At 37.7% G+C, this 22,811-nt stretch overlaps 1 pseudogene; it reads right to left on the reverse strand.

The window, feature by feature from the left end:
* Window positions 1-20,730: 20,730 nt before the first annotated feature.
* LOC134206337 (axoneme-associated protein mst101(2)-like) lies at window positions 20,731-22,504 on the reverse strand (annotated as a pseudogene).
* Window positions 22,505-22,811: the final 307 nt, after the last annotated feature.

The raw sequence follows: 22,811 nt of genomic DNA on the forward strand, positions 1-22,811 counted from the left end.
AAAGAAGAAAGAAGGAAGAAAATAGAGGTTGGAAAAAAGAAGAAAGAAAAAGGCAGGAAGAAAGAAAAAGGAAGAAGGAGGAAGGAAGAAGGAAGAAAGAAAAAGAAAGAAAAAGGAAGTAAAGAAGGACCACAAGTAAAATGAGGTCAATTTTTTTTAACTATTCGGCCAAACGGCATTCGGCCAAACGACCCGTTCGGCCAAACGGCATTCGGCCAAATGGCATTCAGCCAAACGGCATTCGGCCAAATGGCCTGACACCCGGCCAAATGACCCTTTAGACCTAATGATCAAATCTCATATATCTGCATACTATGAAATGTTTTCGATTTTTTTTTAGAGAAAAATATATAATGTGTTACCTATCTTGATACCTCCCTAACTCGATGGTGCTTCAAATTTCGAGTAGCGCAGAATTCACACTGTATTTAGAGGTGTGCGCCGGTCCGATATTCGTCGGCACCGGCGTTTGTCAGAATTTTGGTCGGCGGCGGCAAAATTTGCATTTTTCTAAGATTTTTTTTACATTTTTTCGGGATATTTTCAAGACATTAAGAGAAACTTAAAAATTTTCACAAAAAATTGTTCTTAACTTCTACATGAGAAACTTCGGAAATTTATGAAAAGTTCCTGTTGATTTTCTGTTGAGTATTCTTCGAAATTTGCACAGAAAATTCTTGATAATTGTAGGAGAGTGTGGCTGGTAGAATGGGTGTTTCACCGTTGGCTTTCTCAGTCTAGAATAATAAAGACGGCTAGTTTGGCTTGGCCAACGATAAAACAGCAAATTCTTAAGAATTTCCGCGGGAGATTCTAAGAAGTTTTCAAGAAAAACTCTCTGTAATGTTACCGAGAAATTCTCTCGAAATGTCTTAAGGAATGTTCGAAATTATTGCATTTCTAGTGAAATTCTTTGTACAGTAGACGTTCGGTAACTGAAAGTCATTTAACTGCAATGCTTTTAGCCGCATTTCGATGTAACCATCAGTTTTGCAGTAATCGAACAGCTGAGCTTCAAAACGACGTCAAAGTCGATGATAGCTGCCTAGCGCTGAACAATCATTTGCACTTCTATTCTGACGTCGTCTGACAATTGTTTGCCGTGTATAATGCGTCGCAGTTATCGAACGCCATTCGCTAACTAAAACGAAAACATGTTGTAGTTATCAAACGTCTAGTGTATTGTCCATAAGAAATTCCGTTGGCCGAACTGGTAATTTGGGCTAAAAAGTAGTTTTCCATAACAGGTCGGTTGGCCGAATAGGTCATCGGTCCAAAAATGCTGTTTGGACGAAATGGTCGATTGACAGAATGGAAAATTTGTCCTAAAATATCGCCAAATGTCAATAGAGTAGAGTGGGGCAAGAGTGCGCGTGGGGTAAGAGTACGTTTTCGATTTTTTGAAGTAATAAAAAAAGATAAACTAGCAGCACTGCATCAGTTTGACAGGTATTCTGGCCAACTATTATTATGTGTAATTGTAAACGATTTGAATAAACAACAAGGGAGATATGGAGTTAGATAACTTTTTGGTCATTTTGCTAAAAATAATTGGATTTCCGCAACTATTATTTCATTACCATATATGTATACGTTCAATCAGGTAAACATTATACCATTTCGATAACCTATTGTATAGAGTACTTTATGGTACAGAACACCAATCCGGTTGGTTTTTATAAGAAGTCAAAACCATTACTTGAATAATTTTTGGGAATGTGGGGTAAAAGTACGCAGGAACCGGTGGGGCAAGAGTACGCATATGAATCTTCAAGTTATGATGTCAAATCCGTATCTCCGGCCGAAATAAAACTTCTTCCAGAGCATTGAGATCCACAACTAAGAAAAAAGGGACAGAATTCGAAATTATCACAAGTTTTTAGGATAAGTTGAAGTAATTCGGTGTTAGAAAGGACTTAGCGAACAAAGCACTGAAGCGAAATAATGAAATTTTATTAGGACTTGTTGTACACCTAAACATAGTACGAAAACACAATTTCATCTAAATGATAATTTCATTTAATCAAAAGAAACATTAATAAATAACGCAACGCTTAGCTGGGAGGGGTTGCGAGATGTGTGACGATCCATATAATTTTTAGGGGATTCATACAAATAGTGTAAGATAGGGGGGAGGGGTGATGAAATAGCCTAATTTTACGTTTCGTGATTGGTGAACTTTCTTTAATGATAATGCCTTTGTATACGCCACGCGAAACCTGATATATATATTTTTACCTCTGTAGTTTTTTGTATATATAAAAAACAATGGTTTTCCGTATGAAAGTGCACATTTTTAGGACCCCTCCCCCTTTAAGAGTTACGTAATCTTTTATATATGCTCATTAAACATCAATTTAATGTTATTCACTCTTATTTGTGTAAATATATACTTAAAGCACATGATTGGATAAATGCGTACTCTTACCCCACCGGTGGGGTAAGAGTGCGTTTTTCACTTGTCTTACAATAATGGTTCTACTTAATCGAATCTCAATAATTTCAATATATTCTCCGCTGGGTAACATATAGGAAGAGTATATGAATAATCGACATTGATTTGATATGCAGAAGCTTGCTTCATAAGGATCACATGATCGATTGAAAACTAAGTGCGTACTCTTGCCCCACTCTACTCTAACTGAACGTTGGCCTATTGTCAAACGACGTTGATCGAAATTTCGTGACCTCTCTACTTTTTCAGTCGATACTGTCCTTTAAGCCAAAAGCCATCTAACCAAATCCCATTAAGCCAAATTGAACGTTTATCCGAGTATTCTTTTTGCCTTTCTCGTACAACAAAGTTGACCGAAAGGCTATCATTTCACTTCAAAATCGAACTTTTTATAGAAGTCTCGGAGACCCATGATGTTATATACCAATCGACTCATCTCGTCGAGCTGAACAAATGTCTGTCTGTCCGTGTATATGTGTGTGTGTGTGTGCACACGAAAACCGAAAAACATTAGCCACTTTTTCATATAGTAATTCTTAACCGATTTTCTCGCAACAAGTTGCATTCGACAGGGGACAAAGCCTTGTTTGATAACGATAAACCATTAAGTTTAAAAGTTATTGAGAAAATGGAATCGAACTATATAAGCGAAATATAAGGTTGGTATCTTGGCTAAATGCGAGAAAGGCAGTATCACCACTCGGTGAATTAAGTTGAGTTTTTCAAAGAAAGTTGCATAAAGTACATTTTTGGGCCAAATGGCTCTTTCTGTCAAATGACATTTTTTACCAAACGGCATTTTTGGTCAAATGATCTATATTCAGTCAAACGACATTTTCATCCAAATGACCTGTTAGGGTAAACAACTTTTTACAAGTCCGGCCAAATTTTCCTTTTGGCTGTCCTTTGCTTTCAGCCAAACTACATTTTCGGTCAAACCAGTTTTGACCTGATAACAGCTTCCGTTAAACGTTTAGTTTTGCTAAATGGTACTTGGTTTAATGTCTTTTGACCTAAAGGCCTGTATCGACTTAAAAATAGAGAGGCCACGGAATTTTGTTCAATGGTCAATTGTCAAAAAGACCAGTTCGCGAAACAAATGGCCATTTCTAACCCATATTACCCGTTCAGTTCAGTTCAGTCATTGAAATTTGTTCAGTCATTGAAATTTGGCCGTATGACCCGTTGACGTATGACGCGTTGGACCAAATGACATTTTCGGTCAAATATCACATTCTGTCAAAAAACTATTTCTGCTAAATGGCATTTTTGGCCAACGATCGTTTCGGCCGGACAACCTGTTAGGGCAAACGAATTTCGGCCGTCTGTCGCTTTCGGTCAATTCAACTTACCAAGAATTGCTAATCGAAAATAGAAAGAATTTTCTGAAGAAAACCAAAAAAAATCCGGTGTTTCCGATGTTTTGAAGTTGGCTATGCCATACTAGCCGATTAGTGATGAACTTCTCCCTGCAAAAAAACACTCTAATAAAGGATAAAAAAACTAACCGTCTTAATTACTCTAGATTGGGGAAGTCAACGTTAAAGCATCTTTTTTCTAGTCACAATTTTCTGTGTGAATTTCAAAGAATACTCAACAGAAACTCAAAAGGAACTTTCCGTTTCCTATAGCAATTTGGAAAAACTTCGCGTGAAAACTCTGAAAAGATTTTCATGTTAGTCCCTATTTTCTATGATAAATCCAAAGAGCTCCTTTTGGTAATTCCAAAGAGTTCTCGAAACTTGAAAGTAGTTAATAATTTTCAATGAATATTCTGGAAAAACTGGAAATCTTTCATCAAAACTTTGAGGCGAAATTCAAAAGATTCTCCCGTTATTGTCTTGAAAATATCCAAAATTAGTCAAACCTGCCCGATCTTGCTCCGGTTTTTTTCTACCTTAAGGCCCAAACACAATGTCAGCGGAACAGCGACGGCAACGGCAAATTTGACAGTTAGCCCATATATTTTCTGTCAGATTTGCCGTTTCCGTTGCCGTTCCGCTAACATTGTGTTTGGGGCTTTACTGTAAATCGTTTTAGTGGATGGCAGCGTAGCCCTCTAGATCGATTTCATTTCGAGCTTGGTAATTTATTTCAGAAGACATGAAAACGTAGTATTTTTGCATTTGTTCAACTTTCCCAGCGAAAAGTTCTATCTTTTCATTTATATAAACACAGCTGATCCCAAGACGAATCGATTAGTGAGGAAATCCAACTAAATTGAATGATATGACATCAAACGGTGTACTTATTTTGTTATCGGAAAACAAAATCAAAATTAGTTTTCGATTTGCTCTTATCGACAGCAGGAATAGTTCTTGATTGGATGTCATAGTAAAATATTTTTGCTATTACGTCTTGTTATTTTAACCGTTAAAACGACCAAAAAGATATTAAATTAGGTAAACATAATCGATTATTTGACAACATTAAAACAAGTTATCGATTTGCTCGTATGCTTTGCTCGGGTAGGTTTCTACCAATTAGTCTTTTCGGTTAAACGACATATTTGGCCTAACAACTTTCAGCCTTGTGGCTTTCTTCCGAACGACTATTTTCTGTTCAAAAATTCAATTTCAATTAGATTTTTTTGGATTTCAACGGAATTTTTTCGCAATTTTCACGCTAAATATTTAGGGAGACCTCTTCAAAATTTTAACAATATATTGTATGGAATTTTCATGGAAATAATTTGTATCTTCACGAAAAATTCTATGGAGTTTCAACGGCGTGACAAATTTTAAACAACGGCGCGCCGATGCAAAAATGTTGGCGGCGGCGTCGTGCCAAAAACTGTCGGCGGCGGCGGCGTGGCGCGGCGGCGCACACCTCTAACTGTATGTATATATAAAAATGAATGTTTGTATAAAATGGAGCTTATTATTATTTAATCAGACTAAGGCCGAAGTGGCCTGTGCGGTATATAAAAGTCTTCTCCATTCGGCTCGGTCCATGGCTACACGTCGCCAACCACGCAGTCTACGGAGGGTCCGCAAGTCATCTTCCACCTGATCGATCCACCTTGCCCGCTGCGCACCTCGCCTTCTTGTGCCCGTCGGATCGTTGTCGAGAACCATTTTCACCGGGTTACTGTCCGACATTCTGACTACGTGCCCGGCCCATCGCAGTCGTCCGATTTTCGCGGTGTGAACGATGGATGGTTCTCCCAACAGCTGATGCAATTCGTGGTTCATTCGCCTCCTCCACGTACCGTCCGCCATCTGCACCCCACCATAGGTGGTACGCAGCACTTTCCTTTCGAAAACTCCAAGTGCGCGTTGGTCCTCCACGAGCATCGTCCAGGTCTCGTGTCCGTAGAGGACTACCGGTCTAATTAGCGTTTTGTAGATTGTCAGTTTGGTATGGCGGCGAACTCTATACGATCGGAGCGTCTTGCGGAGTCCAAAGTACGTACGATTTCCAGCCACTATGCGTCTCAGAATTTCTCTGCTGGTAAAATGGAGCACATAGGAAGGATAGGATTTGTTTTCATCGGGAAACGTTTCCCGATGAGAACAAATCCTATCCTTACTATGCGCTTGAAAGAGAAAGATGATTAAACGTCAGCAACCCTTATAAAAAAATGCAAGATTGGTAAACGGTTAGATTTGTTTTAGAAAGAGCTTCTGCGTTTGTACATAGAGAGAGGCAATAATTTTCCTGGTAACAATGGGATATCACAACAATGCGAAAAAGTTTGTGAATAGTCAAGAAATTAAAATTGATTGTACATATCGATCAGGAGTGCAGTGATGCAATATTTCACATTTCGATCCCGAGCAACGCAGGGTCCGATTTGCTAATCCATATATATAAAACTCAATGTTTGTATGTATGTTTGTAAGTATGTTCCAGCATAACTTCTGAACCCATTGACCGATTTCAACCAAATTTGGAACACACATTCTTTATCTTAAGGAGACGACGATAGGGGGGTTGAGGATGCTCTTTGGATAAGGGGGTGGGGTATTGGGGGAGGGGTATTGCTTAGTTATCGATCAACTCAGTGTACCTTTGGAACCGCTTGGCCGATTTCAACCTAATTTGGAACACACATTCTTCATCTTTAGGAGACGATGATAGGGGGGTTAGAGATATTTTTGGAAAAAGGGGGAGGGTGGGGGGCAGGTGTATTGCTTAGTTATCGATCAACTCAGTGTACCTTCTAAACCCCTTGGCCGATTTCAACCAAATTTGGAACGCACATTCTTAACCTTTAGGAGATGACGATAGGAGGCTTAGGGATGCTCTTTTGAAAAGGGGGAGGGTATGGGGGGAGGGGTATTGCTTAGTTATTGATCAACGCAGTGTACCTTTTGAACCCCTTGGCCGATTTCAACCAAATTTGGATCACACATTCTTTATCTTAACAAGACGATGATAGGTGGGTTAGAGATGTATTTTGGCAAAAGGGGGAGGGTGGTGGGGGATGGGTATCGCTATGTTATTGATCAACTCAGTGTACCTTTCAAACCCCTTGGCCGATTTCAACCAAATTTGGAACACACGTTCTTTATCTTAAAGAGGCGACGATAGGGGGGCTAGGGATGTTTTTTGGAAAAGTGGGAGGGTGTGGGGAGAGGGGTATTGCTTAGTTATTGATCAACTTAGTGTATCTTTTGAACCCCTTGGCCGATTTCAACCAAATTTGGAACACACATTCTTTATCTTAAGGAGACAATGATAGGGAGTTAGGGATGCTTTTTGGAAAAAAGGTTTTTCTACAACTTTGCCTAATGGTTCGTTATTAGAATTCAACTAATAACAGAGTTAGAGCGCTAGTTGCAGTAACTTAAACTAAATGATTGGAATTTAGTTATCATTTAGTCTAAATTACTAAAACTATAGCTATAACTTTGTTACTAGTGGAATTCAAACAACAAACCATTAGGCAGAGTTGAAGAAAAACCTTCGCACTAGAAGTCCACCATTCAACATAATTTGAAATTCAGCTTCTGGAATGTGTTATTGACAAACTATTAAATGATCGAACGCAAATTACTGAACGATCGTTCACATCCTTGCTTTGAACTTTGAAAAAGGGAGGGTATGGGGGGAGCAGTATTATTCAGCAATCGATCAACTCAATGTAAGTCTTGAACCCAATGATTGATTTGAACCGTATCAAATATTGTCTGTCCTAAGGAAACAATTTTAGTGAATGTGGGTAGGTCATTTGAAAAGGGGGTGGGTGTGAGAGGGGGGTATTGTTTAGTTATCGATCAATTCAGCATAACTGTTGAACCCATTTACCGATGTCCACCAAATTTGGAACCCGTATTCTCTGTTTAAGGAAGACTATATCAGACTGGGTAGGAGTGTCATACCTGAATGAGAGAGAGGATATTTATTAAACGAACAGTTTAGGCTGTGAACCATTCCACCGATTCGCTTAACTTTTAGTTGAAATTTGGTTAAAATTTTACTCCAAAGCCGACCCATTTGAGTTTTGACAGATTGATAGTTATTCGGAACGAAATGAGTTTGGCGCCAATTTTCTCGCGAACAAAGTTTAACTATAGAATCGTCAAATCTAACCATGCTCTGGAGCAGGGTTATTTTTAACCACGGCGAAATAACCATCGAACTGTCAAATTTTAACTAAAAGTTAAACGAATCGGTGGAATGGTTCACAGCCTTAGTATGTATACCTTTTTATCGCATGGGTCAATTCAAAACAAATTTGTACATATTGTACACGTATTCTTTACCCAAAGGAAACTATTATAGAGAGGCTGGAAGGGACTTTGGACTTTGTTTAGAAAACGACTTAAATTAAAATCCCTCTTATTTAGTTCATTCGAGGTTTTTTGACATTGTACAATGCTCCGAAAACAAATTTCCCGAATTTCCCAAAAATAGCAAATCCTTGACAATAACATTTCCCCAGTAATAACAATTTTCCAAAAGTGATTCTTACCGATACACATATCCCAGAATATGACATTTCCCTGAAAATGACATATCCCTGAATGAAGCAGTCCATTAACATAACACTATTTAAGGCCTAAGGTCATTCGACATGAATTATGAACAGCAACAAAAAAATCTTTCATAGAAAGCATGCATTTGGTGGGTATAAAGCAATGATAATTGTTACCCTTCATCGCAATCATGGTTTGCCCATTGAAAAGCAATGATTAATGTTTTTCCTTCTGGATGGTGGATGTGATTGCTTCTTTAAAAGTAGGCATTTGCCCGGAATAAGGCAATGGTGGGTGTGATCCCTTCTTTAAAAATATAAATAATGAATGAATAAAGCATCGGTGGATGTTTTTCCTTCTTTGGCAATTGACGTTTGCCCGGAATAAGGCTATTCAAAACAACGATCCCTTCTTCAAGATCAGTCAATATTTCCAAAAGCCTTATTTTCATCAATCTTTCATCAAATCTTGAAGTATCAATAAGTTAACCCAATTACCCTGTTGACCAATTGGTTTTATCTTTTTCTGATTGTCAAAAATAACTGAAAACCAAACTGGCAATTCCGAGCAAGGCCGGGTACATAAAGCTAGTATTGAATAACTCTTGTCTGCCGTAATCTGAGAAAGTGACATAAGCGCCAAATTACAACATGCATGTTTTCCATTTTTCTGTTAAAGAACTCGATGAGTACTACTCGATAACACCATTTTTGGAGAATGGCGTATACGACACTTCTTCAGATTACGGCAGTTGTGTGTATTTTGTCTTATTATAGTTTCCTCTAATCAAATTTAACATATTCGTCTTTGGAAAGCACTGGTTTGCTTTTCAAATTTGATAGCGGAACTACTACTTCTACTACAGTACGGTAACTGTACCAGTTTTGGCCATGTTCCAAATTTAGCCAGTTTATCGCATAACTCCGAAAATAAAGCAATTTTCGAGGGTGCTGTGGTGTGAAGGGTTTGACAAACTTCGTATAGCTATACAAATATAGAGAATCTTACGGAATAAAAAAATGCATCCAATACAAGTTAAACGCTTTCGGTCATCCTTTATTGAAAATTTATCTAATCCGGAATTGTTTTCATCCCGATATTATCTCATGCAGTTCAATGCCATACGATTAGCTGCCTCAGTATTGCCTTCAGCACACCATTCGAGATTCATATAATCGCTATTGATGAGGGTTTTTTATTGTGTGGAACTTTTTCTCTCGATGTTTATCATTCAATTAATTTCATTATTGCGGTGATTGGTTTTTGTGGCAATGTTATAAACAAGGTTTAAACGTCCATAAGGATAGCCATTTAATTCACTATACCCACACACAGCTCCATAACTGCACACTCTGAGGTGACTTCTATCAATAGTGGAAACGAATACCCAGTTTATTCACATCGATAAAGCAAATTGTAGAAAAACGAGCCCGAAATGGATATAAATAGACCATAAAGAATCAATTATTACAAATTTGCTGCTCGTAAAATCCCTCAACTTCAGCTTCGTTCCGGGAAAAAAAGGATTCATGCTTACTTTGGTGAAGGGAGCTTTCAGTGGCACAAAAAAAATAAACCATGAGTAAAAATCTCGTAAGTAACGTCACTTTCCGGGCACGGGAGGAGTGCTGCTGGTGCCAAAAATGCCACGGAAGAATCACTTCCACAGAACGAACCACCAGCCAGAAATTGGCGCTGAAATGTGTCTTCTCCTGAAAGGGAAGCATGATGACAAATTTTAAATTCTGAATGCTTTCCTTCTGTCTTCCTATTGCTGTTCCCTTGATGTTCAGCCTGGCAGCTCGGGCAAGTGTGAATTGCAAAGTAGCAAACATTTATCTTGTCAGTTGGACTCTTTTCCGCAAAAGATGTTTTTTTTTGGTACTGTGGAAAATAATGAGATGTGATGCTTCGAATGAAGTAAATTTGACACGAAACTCCACATTATGAATTATTATTTATGAGAATTTCAACTGGTAAATATCCGAATTATATAAAAAACTGCTATTAGTAAGATTTTGAAAATTTTTGAATGCTTCCCACAATGCATAGACCCCGTTTCGTATCACCAACAATTTCGCGTATGAAAGTATCGCTTCATCGTATAATAGGCATTAAATCCAGATGAACGCAATTATTCGAAATCACCGAATGCATATTGTGGACAATAAAGCTTTTATGATACGATTATTCCGCTCATTTATACTTATTCAAAAATCCAATCGATCATTCCAAGCGAACGACGGAATACATTCAATTTGTTTTCAAGACATTTCTCTAGTGTCATTAGCTGATATATCAATCCTTGTTGATTAATACACATATTCTAATGCAATAATCGTTTGTATTTTTGTTCGCAGTTATCGGATATGTTCACACCAATAGTCATACATGGTATAGCATTGTCCATCGATTGCTGCTTGTTGCGTTGCGTTTGCGTTCAACCAAGCGTGTCCAAAAACGAGTTGAAAAGAACATATCACATACCATCACCTACTGCCATCTTCACGCTGAGAAAAGATGTGATAAGCCATTCTGCTCGATACACAGTTTGAAACTCTGCTCAAGTCACTTGGGATGGAATGTTGCCGTATGAAATGGATTTGCTAAGTCATCAGATGGGTTGCCTGGCGGAAAATGTACACATACATATAGTGGATGGGATCCCACAGATATGAATAACAAGTAGCTGCTGAACTGTTCTTGCGTTCGACTAATGAGCTACTTTAGTGATTTATGAAGCACGCTGTTTATGTCGACTGGTGAGGAAAATTCAACAGTGGATTGGAGAATTTATTGACCTGAAGAATGTAGAGCACTTATAGCGGATATGGCGTATTATTTTGCATTGTATCAAATTGTTTGTTAAAAATCAGATGGCCAAATTCTGATTTTCAATAACATAATTATTCCACAACCTACTAAACCTAATCCAGGTCATAGTTCGAAATCTTCATTTAATTAAATATGAACGGAACCTGATCAAGCTTACATCTGTAGCTTAACATTTGACTGTGCCCTTCGCTCGCTAAGTTGTTGTGCACCTGGTTGGCCTATCAGGCATTCTTGGAACAAGCCCTGCCCATCATACCCTAATAACTTTTTATATCTTTAATTTGTTGATATTTTTCGGTCTACTGTTTCAGCCATCATAAGATTTACAAAAAATCAATCGCTCACCACAAGCCTTTCAACTTTTGCCACCTTTCGAATACTGTGTGCGTTGTAGAGTTGGACGAGCTCATAATCCACATAGTGATGTCACACATTGTTCTCTTGGACAAATTAAACGGATCTGATGAAAATCGTACCTCGGTTGCAACACGTGGCCCTTCATATGACACCTTCTAGCTCAACATTGAAAAAACAGAAAGACACGAAAGAATCAATCAGCTTATCTCAGCCACCGACGGAACTCGGATTAAAAGGAGTGTTCGCCTGAAGTTTTCAGACAATTGGGAAGTGCGAAGAAGGAATAAGGATGGAAAAAAGGAAGAAGAAAGAAGGCAGAAGAAAGAAAAAATAAGAAGAAAGAAGGAAGAAAGTAAGAAAAATGAAGAAGGGAGAAGAAAAAATGAAAGAGGAAGAAGGAAAAAGGAAGATGGCAAAAGGATTAACACGCCAAATACCGCGATCAGAACAGTCTTTTGACCGATTTTCACAATTCTTTTACGGATCTCTTACCCATCTCATTTAGTTTCACCATACTGGCGAGTTTTGTTTCTAGGGATGCTAATTTTTCCCTAGAGGCGCGTGAGTAAGGATGTTTTTTTTTTCAAAATATAGTAAAATATACGTTACATGACATATTTCAGTGGGAACAACACTTACAGTAAGGTGGCTCAAAAAACACTTTTTCAATTTTTTGATGGGCCGCCCTCTTATTCGGTTCTATTTGATGCCCTGATGCTTTGGTCAAAATTTCAGCCAAATCAAAACAAAAAAATATTAGAAGTTTTTCTCATACTATTTTGAGCCACCCTAACTTACAGGTTCCAAAAATGTTTTATAACACTATTCTAGCATTGACTATACTATGTGTGAACAATAGGTTTCTTCTGGACATCACTAGCGACTCCAAAATGACTTATATAACTGAAGAAAGATGATATGCAAATTTTGCCGAAGGAAACTACGAAAACCCGTGCCAATTGAAACACGTCATTTCCATGACAGTTCGTAAAGGCCATATCGTACATTATTCAGCTTAGTTTTGCCTAAACCAGATGTTCTAGGTTCTCCGAACTGTTCTGGAGTTTGGATCAATTGGTCTACCAGGTCAACTGTGCTCGATAGCTATTCGAAATCGACCAGTCATGTCCATACAAATCCATAGAGCCTACGCATATGATTTGCAGAACAGATATACCCAAACCAGATGTTCTAGGCTCTCCAATATGTTCTAGAGTTTGGATCAAATGGTCTACCGACCTGCGCTCCATAGCTTTCTAACATAGAATAGGCATGACCGTACAAGTCCGTAGAGCTCACGCGTATGATTTGCAACTCACTTATATCTTAATCAGATATTTTGTATTCTCCAATGTGTTCTGGAGTTTGGATCAATGCGTCTACCAGTTCAACTGCGCTCGAAAGCTATTTGTAGTCAAACAGCCATGTCCATATAAGTCCGTATAGCCCATGCGTATGATTTGCAGAACAGATATACACAAACCAGATGTTCTAGGCTCTACAATCTGTTCTGGAGTTTGGATTGTTTGGTCCACCAGGTCAACTGCGCTCGATAACTATTCGAAATCGACCAGTCATGTCCATACAAGTCAGAGCTTAGCGTATGATATGCGACGCAGTTATATCCCAACCAACTATATTTTTTTTTCCTGACAACCGTAACAAATGAAATTTCGTCATCAAAAACTTCGCCATTTGAAATTACAATTACAATTTCATCCTTACTACTAATTTTCCGTTTCTTACGCGCCCTTGAAGATGATTCCGATTGAACCAATCTTGACGAGTACTGCGTTTTTTTTCATTGCAGCTATTTTACTCTTATCCGCATTAAATTGAAAAAATGAACTAGTCATAGATTCCATTTTTGTATTAACATATTATGTATTATGTATCATTTTTTTTCTACAATGAATGGGAATGGCAATATTATTGCAAGGTGGATCAATTAGGGTTTTTATTTTACATTGTTAATCAAAGTTTTGTATAGGATTTTTCGAAAGGAAAGTGCTGCGTACCATCTATGGTGTGGTGCAGATAGCGGACGGTACGTGGAGGAGGCGAATGAACCACGAGTTGCTTGAGCTGCTGGGAGAACCATCCATCGTTCACACCGCGAAAATCGGACGTTTGCGGTGGGCCGGGCACGTAGCCAGAATGTCAGAGAGTAACCCGGTGAAAATGGTTCTGGACAACGATCCGACGGGCACAAGAAGGCGAGGTGCGCAGCGGGCAAGGTGGATCGATCAGGTGGTAGATGACTCCGTATACTGCGTGGCTGGCGACGAGTAGCCATGGACCGAGCCGAATGGAGAAGACTCTTGTATACTGCACAGGCCACTTCGGCCTTAATCTGATTAAATAATAATAATCGAATATGTATTTTTAGTTTAAATTTGAACTAATTTACTAGGTAATTTACTCATAATTTTAATATATAGTGAAATACTAGTAAATATAAATTTTTTCGAAGAAATTTTCAAAGTCGATTTATTCAATTTAAAAAAAATACGTTCCCGTAATTTTTGCAGTAAAAGTTACTATATATGTGCCCTTTCAGATAACACCTTCAAAAAAAATTAATCGAACCATCTCCATGAGATATAGGCATTTTGAGATTGCATAGTTTTTTGGTATAAATTGCATATAACTTTTAACTGGTAAGACTTATAAACATGATGTGTTCAGCAAAAATATGCACCATCACTTGCTCTTCATTTCTTCTGAAGACCGCATTCTCGTAAAACTCAAAACAAAAAAGTTAGAATAGAAAAACTGATTTTTTTGGAGCCACCCTAGGTTATAATCGAAATTTCATTTACTGAACTCAATTTATGTGCTAGACACAAGGTGTCTTCGGCAAAGTTGCATCAAATAATGTTTACTGCAAGTTTGCTGAAGAGGTCATCCACAAAAAATCCGAAATAAAAAAGTTTAATTTCAGTTTTGAGAAACGATAAGGACCACCCTATCGAACTTTTTGTCCGAAGAAGCAATATTTTATTATAAACAACTTCACTGAAGACATCAAGTGTCTAAATAGAACGAAAACGGAGGAAAATAGTTTTTTCCTGCTAAATAACTGAATCGGACCATTGTGCATTGCTTTGGATGACTTTCGGTCAACTATTTTCAGTGCAAAATCCGGTATACCTCAAGGCAGCCATCTTGGACCGCTCATATTCCTCCTGTACTTTAATGGCGTCCATCATGTCATCAAAAGTCCGAGATTAACTTTCGCAGATGACTTGAAAATGTTTTTGCGCATCAGGTCACTCGATGACTGCAAATTTCTCCAGGATCAGATTAACGCCTTTGCGGATTGGTGCTCCATCAATAGATTGGTAGTGAATCCTGCTAAATGTACGGTCATTACCTTCTCCCGAAAAAAAAAACAGAATATTGATTTTGACTACAAGCTACACGACACAACTATAGAACGCGTTCACAGTGTTAAAGACCTTGGCGTCCTATTGGATTCGCAGCTGACTTTCGAGAATCACATCTCAAGGGTCGTGGACAAAGCCTCCAGAGCTCTTGGATGTATCTTTAAAATTGCAAGTAGCTTCTCTGACGTATGTATATTGTCTAAAATCTCTGTATTGCTCACTTGTACGTTCCACCCTCGAATACTGTTCCGCGGTCTGGATCCCTAATAGGAACAATGCTGCTGAACGGATAGAATCTAATCACCGTCGTTTATTGCGCTTCGCCTTCCGAAGGTTAGCTTGGAATAACCCATTCCAGTTGCCGAGTTACGAAAGCCGATGTCAGCTAATCGGTCTCGAGCCTCTGAGTTCTCGACGAAATGTATGCCGAGCCATGACTGTGGCCGATGTGTTGCAGGGCAGGGTCGACTGTAGAACCATCTTGCAACAAATCAACATCAGCGTACAACCCCAACCGCTTCGTAAGAATATAATGCTTCGCCTACCGATCCGTCGTATCAAGTACGGATGTGGCAATGCTATCCATGGCCTACAACGAGTTTTTAACAGAGTGGCTGCGATGTTCGACTTCCACTTAACAAGAAATGTGCTAAGGAGGAGATTCTACACTGTATTCAGTGATAGAGGTCATTGACGCAGTACTAAAGCTTAGATTATCTAAATTTTTATGATTAATATGTGATGTTTAATTTGTCCGTAACGAATCTTATTTATTATACATATATATTTTTTTTACACATCATTGGGATTAGTCTGTAGTCTGTTGGTGTTATATTTAAATAAACAAATAAACACACTTCGCAATTCTCACTACTCACTTCTGTTTTTCACATGTTACGACTCGCAATCCGAAAAAACTTTTTTCCAATTATTCGGCCAAACGGCATTCGACCAAAGGCTCGTTTGATCATACGGCATTCGGTCAAATGACCTGACACTATATTATAACTGGATGAAATTATTTTTGTCTTCATTTAAAAGGCTTTCAGCCCTTGGCTGGCTCACCTCTGGGTTGACAGGTGACATGTAAAAGCGAATGCTAAACATAAATTTAAATAGTCAACATAATATATGAATGAAAATATAAAGAAATTTATTTAAAAACGTACCTAATTATTTCACATAGAAGCTCAGAAATTGAGTAACTCAATGTAACTTTACTCCCCCTGAAACGATTTCAATAAAATTTTGTACACATATTAACTATGAGGAGACGAAAGCGGGATGATGTGAAGGCAGTAATAACATCCAATATGGTTGCATTCTACGGAGAATCCTGTCTCGTTGTTTCCTTTTAAAAATCGGCTTGATAGCACTTTAGGCTCAAAAGAGTCCCGTGCTTATCCCGTGCTTAAATCTCGCTCGATTTTTTACCTTTTTCGTACACTAAATGTACCGAAAGACTATAATTCAAAAAGCCTCTTCCAATTGTATTTATTTATTTCGATTTTTCCAATAATTATTATTCGTAACTCTTGGGGCCCTTCTTAGCCTAGCGGTAAGATGCGCGGCTATAAAGCAAGACCATGCGGGTGGCTGAGTTCGATTCCCAGTGCCTGTCTAGGCAATTTTCGGATTGGAAATTGGTCTCGATTTTCCTGGGCATAAAAGTATCATCGTGTTAGCCTGTTATAAGACAAATAAGACAAATAAGACAAATAAGACAAATAAGACAAATAAGACAAATAAGACAAATAAGACAAATAAGACAAATAAGACAAATAAGACAAATAAGACAAATAAGACAAATAAGACAAATAAGACAAATAAGACAAATAAGACAAATAAGACAAATAAGACAAATAAGACAAATAAGACAAATAAGACAAATAAGACAAATAAGACAAATAAGACAAATAAGACAAATAAGACAAATAAGACAAATAAGACAAATAAGACAAATAAGACAAATAAGACAAATAAGACAAATAAGACAAATAAGACAAATAAGACAAATAAGACAAATAAGACAAATAAGACAAATAAGACAAATAAGACAAATAAGACAAATAAGACAAATAAGACAAATAAGACAAATAAGACAAATAAGACAAATAAGACAAATAAGACAAATAAGACAAATAAGACAAATAAGACATATAAGATAGATAAGATAAGATTTGTCTTATTTGTCATATTCGTTTTATTTATTATTATCATATTTTCATTTTCCAAAACCAGATGCAGTTTGTTTTTTTTACTAATTTTATTTGCTAATTATCTAATACATGCATTAATCTCCTAGACTAGGTGTTCCGTAATTTCTTAACACTCTCATTCTTATTGACTATGTTACATTTTTAGTTATTATTAATATATTTAAATTGCCTCTGGCAGTTAGGATTTTTCCTCTGGTTGAATTGAACCATGTAGGAATTACAATGTTTTCCACTTAAACTAAACTTAACCTAATTTATACTAAGGGTACAAGGAGCTTATCGTTGCAATAGAAGATTGCAACGATTTTTGTCTTAATTTGGAAATTATTTTATTGGACATTTGTTGCAATGCCTCAATATTAGATATTCTATGAAGTTCATTGGTACTATACTATGGAGGCAACTTCAGAATCATTTTCAAAATTTTATTTTGAATCCTCTGAAATGCCTTCTTCCTGGCATTGCAGCAACTAGTCAATATTGGCACAGCATACAACATGGCAGGTCTAAAAATTTGTTTGTAAATCAAAAGTTTGTTCTTAAGACAAAGTTTTGATTTTCTGTTTATAAGTGGATATAGACACTTAATGAGTTCAGTGTGTGTTGGCTCTTGTTTCGGACAGCAGAACAATCGCGTGATTTGCCGAAATATTGTGTTCTGCATTGCGCGGCCGTCAGTGCTTGTTTTGTCGTGTTTCTTTTCAGTAAGCAGATAGCTCGCGCGGCCGAGTGAGTAAACAATTGGTGCGTGATCGGACGTGTTTCAGGTAGGATATACCGTGGGGGACCGAAATCCGTACAGCACCGAAATCCGTCCACTTCGTGAGTTATCAATAAAATAAAGGGGGTTTGAGGGAATTAATGTATGAATCATTTATCTTATCCTGATCTTATACTTGACAGTAAGCATTCTGGCCATTGAAATGGAAAGTAGGCTCTGAAATTAAAATAACATAATTAAAAAACAAATCGCCACCCCGCAAACGCGAGGTTTCAGCAGCCATTTTGTTCGCGTGTTGGACGCAATTGTACCGAAAGTGAGTGTGTTTAAATTGCAAATCGCAAAATAGAGTAGGATCAGCAACATAAATAACAAAGGAATCGCTTCTCAAGGTGCGTATTGCGCTCATTACAGTGTTAGTTTGATCAATTAGTCTTTTTTAATTTAAATATTTTGTTAGTAAATAGCTGTACGGATTATGATCCTATGATTCAAAATCCGTCCACGGTGGACGGATTTCGATTCAGGATGTGGTGATTTTGTTCGTAATTTTATCAATTTTATCATTACTTTCAGTGCAATACAGTGGAGCACAGAAAAATTAGAGGCCCTTGTGCAGTTAGATCAATGACGAACGTTCTATTTGCATTCGATTTGTATTTTCTAGACACTTTTTCGTATACTGAAGTGCTTAAATGTACGGGTTTCGATGCACCACGGTAGAGCATTCGTAAAATCCGAGTTTTTGGTTCTGATTAGAATGCTCGATGAATAAGTGTGCGTGTTTTGTATATAGGGTATCTGTTCCTATATCAATAACAATAAGACACAGTGCACATGAAATACATTGATTTCTCACCTAATTATCAAGTACCGTGAGAATAATTATGCCCAATTCACATAATTTTTAATTGAGAACAATTTGGTGACTTCGAAAATGAAATGAACATCACATTTATGAAGTATTTAACTAAAAAACATCATCACCACCATGCACCCATTTCAATAACATTCTAAAATAGTTAATCCTATGCCTGTACCTATTTCAATAATACTACTTCCAACATAAACTACGCACACTATTACTCGTGTGTATACGTAACGGTATGATTGCAGTGATGCCGAATTTTCCAATGTTTTTTTTATTTATGTAGGAACAACTGAAATGTTATTAGAAACATAATTACAATATTTCAGTTTTTGTTGAAATTTTCCATCTTATCAGCTCAATTTTATGTTTGTCATAATTTATCTTTTCGATATAACTTATTTTGCAAATATGTCAGTTGAGTTTCACATTAAAAGTTCATTCAAGCCTTTCTGAAATAAAAATCTTAGTCGGCAACCCTTCAGGATACAAGCAAGATGTAAACAGTTTGGAATACGGACAAGGATGATTGAGACATAGTTCGAAATAAACCTATATCAAACTATAGGAAATCGCGTTCTTTTTTCAAATATAATTATATTAATAGTGAAAATGTAATGTGCTTTATGTCTTGTGAAGTGAATTTCATATGTAAACATTTGTTTTAGTTTGAAATTGAGTGGAAAACAACGTTGTGAAAAGAGGTGTATCTGCTAGTAGCAATCGAGCAGTGCATCAAACCAACGATCAGAGGTAGGAAAATGTGTTTTATAGTTTTGTTTCTTATAATTTGAGTCTTGTGAACTGAAATATAGCTTAAACTGAATTTTAAATAATATTATAAACATTGAAAAATGTTGTCCATTCATTATTGTGTACGTTCGATGTGAGATATTGTATTTAAATCGATTTTCAATTGGGTTTATTGACGATTGTGATTAATATACGGGCTGTTATTAATATGGGAGCATTTACCCTAATGCGAAACATTTGTAAAATCCAGGTTACTTTGTCCTCCTTTGGACGGTTCGTAAGTAAATTGATGAATATATTTTATTATTTTTTCAGCATATACTGTTATTGACAAACGCTCTATATTGTCGAATAGAGCTCCCTATTATTCACCTTACCCACTAACACAAATTTTCCTTCCGAGACATCTATGAAGGTAGTATGGGTTCCCTGCATCTTCACTAGTAGATGTTGAACTAACATTCCTTCCCTTCCTTCCGTGATTGTAAGGACGTGGCCAGGTATACAACTGCTACTGTATAGGAAAAGGTACTAATCCCAAGTACCAATTTGCGACAATATACAGTAGATTGCTCAATTGAGCATTGTATAGCCACCCACGATTTGTACAATCACATATGCTATGCTATGCTATAAGTGGTGTCAGGCCATTTGGCCGAATGCCGTCTGGCCGAATGCCGTTTGGCCGAACGCCATTTGGCCGAATGCCGTTTGGCCGAACGGGTCGTTTGGTCGAATGCCGTTTGGCCGAATAGTTAAAAAAATTACCTCAAATTACGAGTAGCGAAGATTGAGAAATGAAACGTGAGTAATGAGAAGTAAGAAGTGAGAAGTGAAATGTGAAAAGTGGGAAGAGAAAAGTGAACAGAGAACTTCTTCCTTCTTCTTTCTTCTCCTTCTTCCTTCTTCTTTCTTCTCCTTCTTCCTTCTTCTTCCTCCTTCTTCCTTCTCCTTTCTCCTTCTTCCTTCTTCTTTCTTCCGTCTTTCTTTTTCCTTCTTTTTCTTTCTTCCTTCTTCATTCCCCTTTCTTTCTTCTTTCTACTTTCTTCTTTCTAATTCCTTCTTCCTTCCCCCTTCTCCCTTTTTTCTTCTTCCTTCATTATATCTATTCCTTCTCTCTTCTTCTTTCTTCCTTCTTCCTTCTTCTTTGTTCCTTGTTCCTTGTTCCTTCTTCCATTTTCCTTCTTCCTTCTTCCTTCTTCCTTCTTCCTTCTTCCTTCTTCCTTCTTCCTTCTTCTTTCTTCCTTCTTCCTTCTTTTTTCTTCCTTCTTCCTTCTTCCTTCTTCCTTCTTCATTCTTCCTTCTACCTTCTTCCTTCTTCCTTCTTCCTTATTCCTTCTTCCTTCTTCATTATTCCTTCTTCCTTCTTTTTTCTTCCTTCTTCCTTCTTCTTTTATCCTTCTTCCTTCTTTCTTCTTTCTTCTTCCGTCTTCCTTCTTCTTTCTTCCTTCTTCCTTCTTCCTTCTTCCTTCTTCCTTCTTCCTTCTTCCTTCTTCCTTCTTAATTCTTCCTTCTTCCTTCTTCCTTCTTCCATCTTCCTTCTTCCTTCTTCCTTCTTCCTTCTTCCATCTTCCTTCTTCCTTCTTCCTTCTTCCTTCTTCCTTCTCCTTCTTCCTTCTTCCTTCTTCCTTCTTCCTTCTTCCTTCTTCCTTCTTCCTTCTTCCTTCTTCCTTCTTCCTTCTTCCTTCTTCCTTCTTCCTTCTTCCTTCTTCCTTCTTCCTTCTTTCTTCTTCCTTCTTCCATCTTCCTTCTTCTTTCTTCCTTCTTCCTTCTTCCTTCTTCCTTCTTCTTCCTTCTTCCTTCTTCTTCCTTCCTCCTTCTTCTTCCTTCTTCCTTCTTCTGTTTTCCTTCTTCTTTCTTCCTTCTTCCTTCTTTCTTCTTCCTTCTTCTTTCTTCCTTCTTCCTTCTTCCTTCTTCCTTCTTCCCACTTCCTTCTTCCTTCTTTTTTCTTCCTTCTTCCTTCTTCCTACTTCTTTTATCCTTCTTCCTTCTTCCGTCTTCCTTCTTCCTTCTTCCTTCTTCCTTCTTCCTTCTTCCTTCTTCCTTCTTCCTTCTTCCTTCTCCCTTCTTCCTTCTTCCTTCTTCCTTCTTCCTTCTTCCTTTTTCCTTCTTCCTTCTTCCTTCTTTCTTCTTCCTTCTTCCTGCTTCCTTCTTCCTTCTTCCTTCTTCCTTCTTCCTTCTTCCTTCTTCCTTCTTCCTTCTTCCTTCTTCCTTCTTCCTTCTTCCTTCTTCCTTCTTCCTTCTTCCTTCTTCCTTCTTCCTTCTTCCTTCTTCCTTCTTCCTTCTTCCTTCTTCCTTCTTCCTTCTTCCTTCTTTCTTCTTCCTTCTTCCTGCTTCCTGCTTCCTTCTTCCTTCTTCCTCTTTCCTTCTTCCTTCTTCCTTCTTCCATCTTCCTTCTTCCTTCTTCCATCTTCCTTCTTCCTTCTTCCTTCTTCCTTCTTCCTTCTTCCTTCTTCCTTCTTCCTTCTTCCTTCTTCCTTCTTCCTTCTTCCTTCTTCCTTCTTCCTTCTTCCTTCTTCCTTCTTCCTTCTTCCTTCTTCCTTCTTCCTTCTTCCTTCTTCCTTCTTCCCACTTCCTTCTTCCTTCTTTTTTCTTCCTTCTTCCTTCTTCCTACTTCTTTTATCCTTCTTCCTTCTTCCGTCTTCCTTCTTCCTTCTTCCTTCTTCCTTCTTCCTTCTTCCTTCTTCCTTCTTCCTTCTTCCTTCTTCCTTCTCCCTTCTTCCTTCTTCCTTCTTCCTTCTTCCTCTTTCCTTCTTCCTTCTTCCTTCTTCCTTCTTCCTTCTTCCTTCTTTCTTCTTCCTTCTTCCTTCTACCTTCTTCCTTCTTGCTTCTTCTTTCTTTCTTCTTCCTTCTTATTTCTTCTTTCTTTCTTCTTCTTTCTTCTTTCTTCTTTCTTCCTTCTTCTTTCTTCCTTCTTCTTTCTTCCTTCTTCCTTCTTCCTTTTTCCTTCTTCCTTCTTTCTCCTTCCTTCTTCCTTCTTCCTTCTTCCTTCTTTCTTCTCCCTTCTTCCTTTTTCCTTCTTCCTTCTTCCGTATTTTTCCTTCTTGATTCTTTCTTCTTTCTCTTTCCATCTTCTTCATTTATTCTTCATTCGGAGAATTTCAACTATTCGGCCAAACGGCATTCGGCCAGATGGCGTTCGGCCAAATGACCCTTTCGGCCAACTGGCATTCGGCCAAACGACATTCGGCCAAACGGCATTCGGCCAAATGACCCTAAACCCTATAAGTGGATATAAACATTTAATATATTTGTTACATTTGGCTTGAATGCATTCAATGTGACTTTTA

This window comes from Armigeres subalbatus, chromosome 1, assembly GCF_024139115.2.
Source record: "Armigeres subalbatus isolate Guangzhou_Male chromosome 1, GZ_Asu_2, whole genome shotgun sequence".
In the NCBI taxonomy this organism is placed as follows: domain Eukaryota; kingdom Metazoa; phylum Arthropoda; class Insecta; order Diptera; family Culicidae; genus Armigeres; species Armigeres subalbatus.